Genomic DNA, 12,286 nt, shown 5'->3' on the forward strand with positions numbered 1-12,286 from the left:
TTATTTAATTCTCACAAGAACCCTGTCAGGTAAATATTGTTCTTCCTCGTCCCTGAGGAAGAAACTAAGACTCAAAGAGGATATTTACCCTGTTGAAGTAACATAGACGGTAATTGACAGAGACTGTCTTGAAGAGTAGTAAGTCTATGCAACCCCAAAACACTACAGCTCACCACATCTCCATATTGCCTTTTATTTGTGTTTGTTATCTTCTGATCTTTGTAGCTGCCCTACGTAAACCCAAAATACACCTTTCATTACCATTCGTATGTGGGCATATATATGAGTATCATTAGATTGTGAACTCCTGAAATTCAAAAGCCATTTACTTCCACAACCCAAGGACCTAGCATAATACCTTTCGTGCATGTCCTTAGTTAGTTCTTAATGAATGATTTATTAAATTTAATCAAATAATGCAATGGTGAAGATGATTTTATTGTTTTAGAAAATAATAAACCTTAAACCAATTATAAAACATAAAGTAATTTTTAAAGTACCATGTAAGTACCATTATAGATGAGACAAACAGTACATAAAGAAAAAATATTTGCTGTATGCATTTACTATTTGTAGCTCATGAATTTTAACTACCGAAGGAGACAATATGTCTCTAAAAGCTTGGTATAAGTAATAGGCCAATGTTCTCAGGGCAAAATTTTCCAGTTATATTATTAATAGGATTTCACTTTGCTTTGGATTCAGATCGTCCTTGGCCAATGTCATTATTCAGTCTTTCATTCTGAATTCTCTGTACAGAAAAATTTCTTTGGGATCATAACTGCTACCAATAATGGAAACTTCCAGGTCAAGTGAAATAGTAAGTTCTAAGGGCAAATATCTCTTAAGAGGCCTCCAGTTTTCGATCAGGTGACCTTAATTCTATATTGATCAAATATATCTGTTGTAATGAGTTCTAGAAGCCATATTTTCATGATAAAATTTTTAAGAATAAAGAAAACCAGATGGTGAAGGTATCTTCATGGAAACTGACTTATCTGAGAAGAGATTAGAGAAATTGGATGTATATAGTCTGGTAATAAGATTTAGGAGAAATATTTGAAAATATGTGGTGTTTGTAGAATGTGCAGAATTACCTATCTCTTCTTCTAGAAATGGGCACTACTCTTCTCCTTTTTCCACATAGGTGGAAAAGCCATGTTCCTATGTGACACAACCCTCAAAACACAGTAGATATGGGGTGCCTGAGTGGCTCAGTCAGTTAAGCATCCAACTTTTTTTTTTTTTTTTTTTTTTTTTTAGAGAGGAGAGTGGAGGAGCAGAGGGAGAGGGAAAGAGAATCTTAAGCAGACTCCATGCCCAGTGCAAAGCCTGGTATGGGGCTCGATCTCACAGCCCTGAGATCATGACCTGAGCCAAAATCAAAAGTCAGACACTTAACCAACTGAGCCACTCAGGCACCCCAAGCATCTGATTCTTAATCTCAGCTGGGGTCTTGATTTCAGGATCATGAGTTCAACCCCTGTGTTGGGCTCCACGCTGGGTGTGGAGCTTACTTAAAAAAAATAGTAGATTTTTTCAGGGATAGAACTTGATCCAACCACAGCAGTCACTATCCTCTCCAGGAATTATGGGAGAGAGAGAGAGACAGAGAGCAAGCATGAGAGAGGCACAAGTTAAAGCATAGAAGAGAGACATGGAGAGAATCTTGATGATTCCAAATCATTTCTCTAGCCTAACGCATTTGTGCATTTCTGTTCTTAGTCTCCATAGGAAAACTCTGCATCCTTCTTATATTCCCCGTTTTGCTTAGGCTAGTTAAAGTAGGGTTGGGTCATCCACAAATAAAAAAGTCCACATTAATACAGTTGTGACATGGAAAAGAAAGGGACATTCTTCCTGTTTCCATAGAGAGATAAAACAAGGACCAATGTGTTGAGGTTTTGAAAAGGCATATATCAGTGAAAATACATGGAAGAAATTTATAATAGAAGAATCTGAAGAAGAAGAAAAAAAAGAAGAATTTGTAAGGGTGTTGCTGAATGAGCTTTCTGTCCTTGGAAGCAGTAAAGAAACTGGATCTTGATCTGATACAGAAGTAGTAGAAAAGATTTCTGATTCCCAGGAAATTGGATGAGATAACCTGTGAAACCATTCCCAACAGTGATATTCCATGAGGTCTTATGAAAATAAATCATCAGTCATCTTCAAGTCCCCTGGTACCTACCTCATATATGTAACTATGTTCTATCACATGCTACTATCCCAATGTCCCTGCCCCCATCTCCAGTAGTTGAGCTCTTCTCTGTCACCATTCCAAGAGCTTGGTGCTTGGCTGAAGGGAAGGTAGCAATAATACATGTCAAGGTGGTTACGGGACCTAGAAAGGAATTGTTAACATGAGACTGGGAGACTAGTCTTACAGAGGATGGTACAGGAATTAGCCAAGAAAGGGGCTGTACATGAATGAAAAAGATGGAGGAATCACAACCTGAAGATGGCTGCAAGGATCTGTCAGTATACCTAATATTCACAGCATCTAGGCAGTGCCTGGCTCATAACAGAAGCTAAGTAAAGTCACTGAGTAAATAGATGGATGGATGGATGGATGGATGGATGGATGGATGGATGGATGGATGATTGAATGGACGATTGGTTGGATGGATAGATGGAGGATGGATGGATGGATAGATGAGTAAGTGAATGAACAGATAAAGCAGTCAAGAAATTTAGGTAAGAAAATATGAGAGGAACATGAGTATAAACATTAGAGTTAACTTACAGAGCTCAGCATAATCAGTTGAAAAATCACCTCATTTTTTTTAAGATTTATTTATTCATTTGAGAGAGAATGAGGGGGAGGGGCAGGTGGAGAGAGAAAGAGAATATCAAGCCGACTCCACATGAGCACAGAGCCCAACACGGGGCTCAATCCCACAACCCTGAGATCAAGGGTCAGAGGCTTAACTGACTGTACTACCCAGGTGCCCAGAGAAACCACCTCTTTAAAGTTGAATTGTGTGCATCGGGTCTAATTTGCAATTTCAAGGTTTCATTCACTTGGTTTCAGAAGTAATTTTTAAGTTCAACCACTAGCATAGAGCCCTTACTGACTTTCCAGATTCCAGATATATAAACCAAAGTATTCCCATCACAGCCACAACACAGCTCAGATTCCCTCCTTCAAAGCATCAGACTCAAGTTAACCAATGTTACTTCTCTGTCCTTCAATCTAAAGCAAATTTTAAGTGAGGGAGTAATCTCTGAACAAAACAAGAGGTTTGGAAACAATTTTGATGGTTGGAAATAAATTAAGGTGCTTAAAATGCCCATTAAAGTCAGTGAAGAGCTTGAGTCATGCTGGCAACAATATAGAAATCAGGCACTTTGGAATCTGAAAACTCTTGAGTTACATAAGTGACCTGAGAGTACTGGGAAGAGCAGCCTCCGAGTGCCTCGTTCAAATCCCTAACTGGAGCGCAGGTGCTCTGAAGATTGGATGATAACAAGCTGCTCCTTTCCCCCAACACCCCCTTTACCCTTCACATGTTCAACCTCTGTTTAAGGTATTAGATTTTTTTCTCTCTTTCTACTTTCGAACCCTTGTCTTTCACCTGCCCCATTTCTTACCTGGAAGAGTAGGTGCTCTGAATTCCATTTTAACCATGAGCATCAAGCACTGAAGGCCAAGGACAATAGGGCAGAATAATTCCTTCAACCATGAACAGCACCGTGCTAATCCTAGAGGCCAAGCCCTCCATATGCTAATTACGCTTCCTACTTATTTCTTCCTTAATTTTTTTCCTGATGATCCATTCATGTGATTTCTAAATATTATACAAGTTCTTAGGCTAATCAGGAAACATATTAGTTCCAGGGGCTGTTGGGGTGGGGGAGGGGTAGTATTTTGTTGTGTTGGATCCAGTTCACAAAAGGAATTATATTCAGAAGTCATAAAAAAAGGGAACCCATATCTTTTGGTGCTAGTAAAATATTAACTCACACACTCCCTTAGAGCCTTAACTACATAACACCTGTTTGTACCACCAACATGAACCAGCATGACTCGGGGGAGGACTAATTTTTTTTAAAGCTCCTTAAGTGGCTATGTAAGTGTCTCTGTCTTAGTCCTAGATTAGTCTGATTCTGATTATTTCCATCTAATACTACATCATTTTTCTTCCATCCACTTGACCAGCTGGTAATTTATTTATTAATACATAACCAATTCTGTGTCAAAATTCAAGCGAGAACTTTTTCAAATACGGATTTCCAGATTATTACCACGTGCTGTGACATGTACATGAAATCCTGTGTCATAAGGTGAAACTCACTAATACTGAACACAGTAACTCAAAAATCTCAGTGGCTTCACATAGTCAAGTTTATTTCTAACTCACGTCCAGTTGGTGACCAAGGTAGAGAGGAAAAAGGGTGCTCGTCTCCACACAGTCATCCAGGAACTCAGGGTCCTTCCTACTTTTTGCTCCACTATCCCTTGATACTTTGGGCTCTCCTTCTGTGTCTTGGGTTTGCCCACCAGCTGGAGGAAGAGAGAGAACAAGGGAGTTGCACATGAGGCTTTTATGGACCAGACCTGGAAGGGGTCCACTCGCTTCAGCCCACAAGCCATTTCCTATAGCCCAGCAAATGGCCTCAGCTAATACAAGGAAAGCTGGGACATGTCCTAGCTGTGTGCCCAGGAGGAAAGGAAAATGGGATTGGAAAAAAGTAGCCAGTCTTTGGCACATCCAGTTGCTGAAGAATAATGACAATCCAATTATTATTCAACATTTATTGATCACATACTCTGTACCAGTCACTGTACCAAGTACTTTACATTCACTACTTCATTAATCCTCTCAAAATACCTAAGAACTAAGTCTCTTTATTATTACCTTATTATTACTATCTTACAAATGAAGATTCTGAGGCTTAGGAGTTAAGTATTTAATCAAAGTCCCCCCATGATCCGAGATGGGATTGGAGTCCAGACGGTGTTTCTGGAGTAATATTCTGCATCCGCAATCAAGACAGCTGGTTCTTCAGCCACCTGCCCTCTAGCTCGCCTCTGCCGAGTTCCACATTTCAGCCCCATGACGACAGCATCAGTCACTTCCTGGGCCACCTTTTCCCCATCTGCTCTTGCTCTTGCTGACCAGTTTAGCTGAACTGACTACATCTTGCTTCATATTAAAAGACAATAACAGATTTTTAGTAGGAACAGCCCCTGTCTAAGTATGCTCAGAAGCTCAGGTGGTCCTGCTTAGATAGATAGATAGATAGATAGATAGATAGATAGATAGATGATAGATAGATAGATAGATAGATAGATAGATAGATGATAGATAATAGATAGATGATAGCTAGATAGCTAGATAGATAGATAGCCTGTGATGTAAATTGAGGGGAAAAGTGGTTCAGAGCAATTAGGAAACCACAGACATCATTCCCCCATAGATGCATCCTGTTTCTCCGTCCTGGATGCCCTTCTGCAGAGAACACATATATCTTCTGCACATCTGGTGATCAGAGATCAAAGTCCTCTCCATTTTCTATATTCCCTTTCCCTCTCTCCTCTTCCCTCTTCCCACCTCCCCAATACACACACACACACACACACACACACACACACACACACACCAAAGACCACAAACAAAAACAAATAAACACTCCATCTGGGGCTGGAGAAAAGATCTGCAGTATTTTTTCATCCTCCAAATTTCCAAGGTCCAAACCACATACATATGGATAACGTAGGTGCAAACATGAAAAGTAATAGAGAAGGTGATAGTATGATATTAATTCTAACTGCAACGACCTACGTCCTCTGGAATGGTTCTTAAAATATTGCAAATAGTGTGGAACCAAGGCTGAACAACAGAAATTAGAGAGGAAAGGGAAAAAGTGGTTGCAGCTTTTGAACTAATTCCCCAGCTTCCATCCTCCTCCAAATACAGACAGTGGAGCCTGAGGCCATAAGATTTCAAACCAGTTAAGTGAGCCTGGAGCGTCCTCCCAGGAGCACTGAAATTCGCCGCAGGCTCAAGAGAGATCTTTAATGAATTCAGTTTTTGGACTCAAATGCAAAAGGTGAACTCACATAGGCTTCTCTAAACTTTAAGCTGTTAAACACGCAAGAACAAAAGCTCACCAAAAGCCTCTTTCAAACTGCTCTCAGCTACAAAACATTTTTCCCCCCACAAACCTGCTTTTGGAGTAATAGCCAAGGCTTCTCTGTTTAAACTCGAGACATGATTTTTAGAAGCTGCATGTTGTTGTGGAAAAACACTGGTCTCATACAGCAGGTTTTCTTGGGTGATTCTCTGTATACCATTAAAGGGAAAATGCATTAAAGCAGAATTTCAGATGGACGGATTGCAGGAGGAACCCATCATAACTGATTTAAGGAGACAACACCCTCCTAAGGCATTAGATAACACTACGCACTGAAGGGAGGAGAGAGAAAGAGAAAGCAAACCTTTGGCAGACTAGTTCTTTAGTAGGGATAAAACGCCCTGGCCGCTTAAACTACTGCCACCAAAAAACTGAAGGGATTTTCTTTTCATTAGGATGGTCAAAATGTTGAAGAAGCCACCTCGAATGGGCTTCTGATGCATTCGTAAAGATGCCCGCAGTGGTTGGCTGGGCTCTGCTCTCGCGGCGCCAAAGCCAGCTCATCCTCAGAATCCCATTCCCCGGCTCCCCACGGATCAGAGGTGCGGTGGCTAAGGACTCTGGCGGGAATCCACAGACCTGAGTCGGAATCTCAGCTCTCTCACTCACCAGCCGAATGACCTTCGGCAAGTCCCTTTAACTCGGAGTCCCCATCTGCAAAATGGGGATAAAAATAGGACCTAAATCACAAGTCAGCTGTAGCAAAAGAGATGTTTGTGTGCCTTGTGTGTGCTGCGCTTCTTAGCAAATGGAATCTAGGAGCAAAAACTTAAAGACAAATGGCATGAAACAGCGTGGGCCAGACTAGAACATACTTGCTGTGTTGGCGCCAGCCCGGAGTGCCAGGGAGCAGGGACTTCTAGACACCCGCGAGAACTGCAGTTTGGTGAGGATTAAGATGCAACTGTGGCAGTGGATGGTTTGGATCTTGTTTCTATGCGTTTCCAGTGTCTAGAATAGGGTCGAAATAGTCATTCAGTGCATGGCGAATGCATGCGTGAACGCATGCGTGAATGCACGCGTGCGTGAACGTCATTATCTTATAAATGTTCCATTAAATCTTGCTCAGCTTGCAGTAAGCCTTTCTCTGACCAGTCTGCTAACGGCTGAAACCCGGAATGTCCATCTGCTGTGGTTCTGCAGGGCCTATGGGAATCGCCAAAATATATCTGGCATCTTGGAGCAGGTCCATACATTCTCCAGAATACCAAAATCGTCTATTCGAAGAAAATGGATTGTCTGACAAACACCCAATAAATTTTTTTTTACATCAATAAATGAAGATAACAAACCGGATTTAATTAGTACCTGTGTATCTAACCTTCTCTCCCCAGCCTCCTTTGCCCCCAAGCTAGCTGAGGACAGTTTTCTCATTATATTCCGGAGCTGAGGGATCTGCTGAGCTGAGCTGAACAGGCTGCCTTCTGCCGCCCCTCGTCTGCCCTCCTACAGGCCAACAGAGATTCTCTGCAAAAACCCGAGAGCTGCAATGCAGTATTTTCCTCTGGACCTTTGAAGCGGTATTAAAGATTTCAGACATACAATGAAAGCATATTTGTTTTCAGTGTTCAAGTGCCATTGAAATGGTAGTCGTTAAAGGAGGCAGATGAATTATTGCCTGCTCGGCGGTACTTCTTTGAGAGGGCCGAACATAATGGTATTTTGCTGAACTAAATTATTTTAGGTCCCCTTGAAAATCATGTAGCTCTTCCCCAGAAAGGGTCTGCTGTTAATAACTGTAACCCTTCAGTACCGATGGCAGGGACGAAAGCTGGAGAAGAAAGCTGTCCCCTAAAAACACCCAGCCCCGAACCTGCCAGACCCAGAAAAAAGCAAGCTGATAAGACCCAGCAGGGAAGTCGGAGCAAAACAATGGCAAATTGCAAGCTCCTCTCCCTGATAAAGGTCATTTTTCTTACTGCTACTGATGCTAATCACAGGCACTGGGATTTCTCACCGGAGACGTGTATTATTCTGTGCAGCATTACTCCTGAGTCCTATCTCGCTCCTGCACATTGTGTACCCAAGGGAATGCATTCCTGTCTCACACTCCAGCACATTCTTCTTCCTCTCTCTTGCCTGTGCTCTCAGAGGCTGGCCACTCAATTCTCTGGTCTCAATATAACGAAAATCTGTCAACACCCACTAACAGAATACACCCCAGTCCCAATTCCAAGGTCCAATGTAATCTTGGAAATCAGAAGAGAGTTCTGGCTCGGGAGAAGACCTGCAGGATCAGGACTCAGGGTCCCGGGTAGAGCGCTAGAGTCCGGGGCGGGGGGGGGGGGGGGGGGGGGTAAGCATGGAATGCCGGCCGTCCTTACCTGCTCCTCCCCTTTAGGAGATGGCTACGGAAAATGGAATTTGGTTCTGCACTTAGGAAGGTTGATATTCAGAACCAGTGCAAGATTCCATTAACCCACCTAACCCTTGGCGAGATAGCCAGCAATAGGAACTTGGCTTTATAAATAAGGAAATGAAACACTAACAGGTTAAGAAACATGGCCAGAACTGTATGGTGACTAACATAATATAATAAAAAAAAATTAAAAAAAAAAAAACATGGCCAGATTAATACTAGAAACGACACTGAGCGCATGCATGTGTGCGTGTGTGCGTGCGAGTGTGTGTGCGTGTGCGCGTGCGCGCGGGAGAGAGAGAGAGAGAGAGACAGAAAGAGAGACAGAGATTTAGATCTACTGTTCTGTTACTTTTCCTTTTACCCTACATGATTTCTTTTCTCTTCCCTTCTTTTTCTTACCCTTTTATTTAAATGTATTTTTGGCTCCATCCCTTTGAATTTTACAAATTTACATACACATATATAAAAACTTTGGCTAAGACCTTTGACTCGACCAACATCTGCCCATTTCCAGAAATTCGTGCAATCTTATCAGAGTGAGAATGAGTTAAAATGTCTTCTCGAGATAGTCAGCCTTTGTTTTCTTCCTTCCCGGCTAACTTTGTTTCCCCTTTCTGTCATCTCATAACTGGTAAAACCCCAGGATGGTTCGTCATCAAATCATTAAGCCCAGTCTATGAAATTGCCACTTGGTTAGCTAACATTATCCTGCAGTCAGGGGTGAAAATGTTGAATCTTTAATTAACCTGGGCCTTTTCTGCAAGCAACTAGACTCTTTCATTCCTGCATGTTAGATTCTAACTCCTCTTCCCATAACTAATATCTAAAGAGAGGATTTTCACAAAAACCAAAGAGCTTCCTAACTAAGCTCTCTGCTCTCTTTTCATGAAATTGCTTCTGCCGTGGAAGACTTTGCATGTCCTTCCCATTAACCGTACCTGAATTAATTCATTGGAGCCCTGCGAGAGCAGCCATATAAGGCTATGAGACAGAGGGAATATAGCCCTTCACCCAGGGCACCCCTGAAATGCAATGATGGCTCAAACTAACTAGCTTGTAATAATATTGGCAAGTTTATAGGGTTCTTTTATGAGCAAGGTAATGACAATCTGAAATGGTCACCTTGACTTCTTCCCTGTCCCTCCATTCTTTAAACCCATTATTATGAGGCAAAAGACATGAAATATCTTATTCTGAGAGACATATAAATCATTTGTAGGGAGATCATAACAGAGTTCTGAGTGATGCAGCACTGGCCATCCACGCTGTGGTGGTGGAGCCCACGGGGGAGTCGTAAAGGCACAGTCTCCCCACCGGCCACACGGATGAGGGGACCTGTGCCCTCTGCTCCGCCCTGCAGGAAGCTTCTTTACCTGGTGACACCCACTCTTCCATTGCGTTGGCGGAGCTCTGACACTGCTCTGTGGTGCATGTACTCTTGACTGCACACGAGAGTTACTCAACAGAGCCAGATCTCTGGCCCCAGCAAGTTCCCATTCAACATGCAGTTTTTGTTTGCCTCACAAGGCATATGAACCACACAAACGACATATTCTGATTTTCCCCTCCGAATCCGGATCGAAGTTTCCTATCCTGTCGTTGTCAGCAGTACTTTTTCCCTGTTAAATGTTGGATTCTGGCATTTGGGTAGCAAGTTCAACGCTGTGACTACGTCATGTTGTGCACTTCACCTTAAACGGGTTTCTCTCTCCCCACACCCTCCCAGCCATTTTGGCCAAAGAGGAGAGGGCAGGGCAAGAGTGCACCAAGAAGATGGGCTGGAGGGGAAGTCTTTTCCAAAGAAGAAAGGGCTGGAGAATCAGGGTCTTTCTTGCCCACGTGAATATCTTGAATGAGAGAAGAGGATAAGGTTGAGAAATCAAATGAGCGTTCACACTACCCCCTCTTGAGACAGAACCCCAAACGGAGACAAAATAGAAGCATCCAGATAATTAGCAAAAGCCACAGAACATTGAGCAAGGCGATAGTACCCCGACCTGGATAGCTGTGTGTCGGGGGAGTGGAGTCCAGGAGACGGGGCAGCCACAGCCAGCCAAGGCAGAAGCAGAGTCCCAGCGCAGAGGCATAATGGGTCCCTGAGCTGCAGGCAGCGTGCCCAGCTCCTCACAGCCTGTCCAGTTCCTGCAAAAGCCCAAGTCTCCATTTGTCTTGACGAGGAATGGGTACTGTGGAGTTCCAAAAACTGCTGGGGAGACAGCAGAGGACTGAGAATCAGATTAAATAGCTTCAAGATGTGGCAATTTCAAAACCAGTAAAAACAATCAGGATCACAGTCCCTAGTAGTGAATGCCAGACCAGAGAGAAGGCCCACCGGGCAGTCAGCAAGCTTCCTTAGGAAAGCAAAAGGATCAGGCCCTCCTCACCTCCCCCTGCTGCTGCAAGATCATGGAGCCCTACGCATCCTATAAACTCGGAGGCCACCTCACCAAGGAACAGGGAGAAGAAGTGAAATATGAAAATTTAGCATCTACTCAAAGGTATGTCATCCAAAATAGACTACTTAAATCAAAGGGACAGGGTTATCCTTAATCAGAAAGTTTGACTCCTCCACTATCTAGAGAGATTAATGTGCTTCTAGGGAAGGGTAGGGATTGGGAAGCTAAATTGTGAATACATTTACTCAAATATTTAATAAACAAACAAAGCCTAAAAATATCTATTGTTGTAGGTAAGAAAATCTTGCTGTTGGGGAGCCTAGGTGGCTCAGTCGGTTAAACATCTGACCTCGCTCAGGTCATGATGTCAGGGTCTAGAAATCGAGCCCCGCGACAAGCCCCAGCACAGGGCTCAGGGCTCAGTGCTCAGTGGGGAGTCTGCTTGTCCTCTGTCCCTCGCCCAGCTTGTGCTCACATGCTCTCTCTCTCTCTCAAATAAAGTCTTAAAAAAAATAGAAAGAAAGAAAAAGAAAATCTTGTTTCCGAGTATAGGAAGACACATACAAAACCATTCATAAAAGAATCATTTGTTATTGAAAACAAAAACAAAAAACTGAAAATGACCCAAATCTCTTTCAACAGAGGAATTGATAAATAAATTGGGATAACATCACACAATGAGATACCATAAAAGAAAGTTATGTGTATCAATATGGATAAATATTGGGTCACAAACATAATATCAAGCAAGTAATGAATGTTGCAAAAGGATACCTATGCATACATAATACATAATACATCACTTATATAAAGCTTAAAAACATGCAAAGTTATTGGTCTAACATAATAATAAGTGCAAACATTTACTATGGAGCTTCCTTTCACCAGATACTGTTCTAAGTACTTTACATATACTAAATGAGTTATTCTTTTTTTTTTTTTAAAGATTTTATTTTTTATTTATTTATTTGACAGAGCCAGCTGGCGAGAGAGGGAACACAAGCAGGGGGAGCGGGAGAGGAAGAAGCAGGCTCCCAGCGGACGAGCCTGATGTGGGGCTCGATCCCAGAACGCTGGGATCACGCCCTGAGCGGAAGGCAGACGCTTAACGACTGCGCCACCCAGGCGCCCCTAAATGAGTTATTCTTATCCCCACTTTACAGATAGGAAAACTAAGGTGCATATATAAAGAATTTAAATAACTTTTACACTGCTTAGCTGGTCAACAGGGGCCCCGGGATCATATCTAGACAGTTCTATTCCAGAGTGTATGCTGTTTACCACTACACTTGACTGCCTCTGGTAGTCTATAAATATGAAGCAAAAATATAAAGATATACATGGAATGATAAAGTCAAAATTCAGAGTAAGTTGTTTACCTATGAGGGCA

The sequence above is a fragment of the Ursus americanus genome, chromosome 9 (assembly GCF_024610735.1).
Source record: "Ursus americanus isolate L20-20 chromosome 9, mUrsAme1.1.p, whole genome shotgun sequence".
Lineage (NCBI taxonomy): Eukaryota > Metazoa > Chordata > Mammalia > Carnivora > Ursidae > Ursus > Ursus americanus.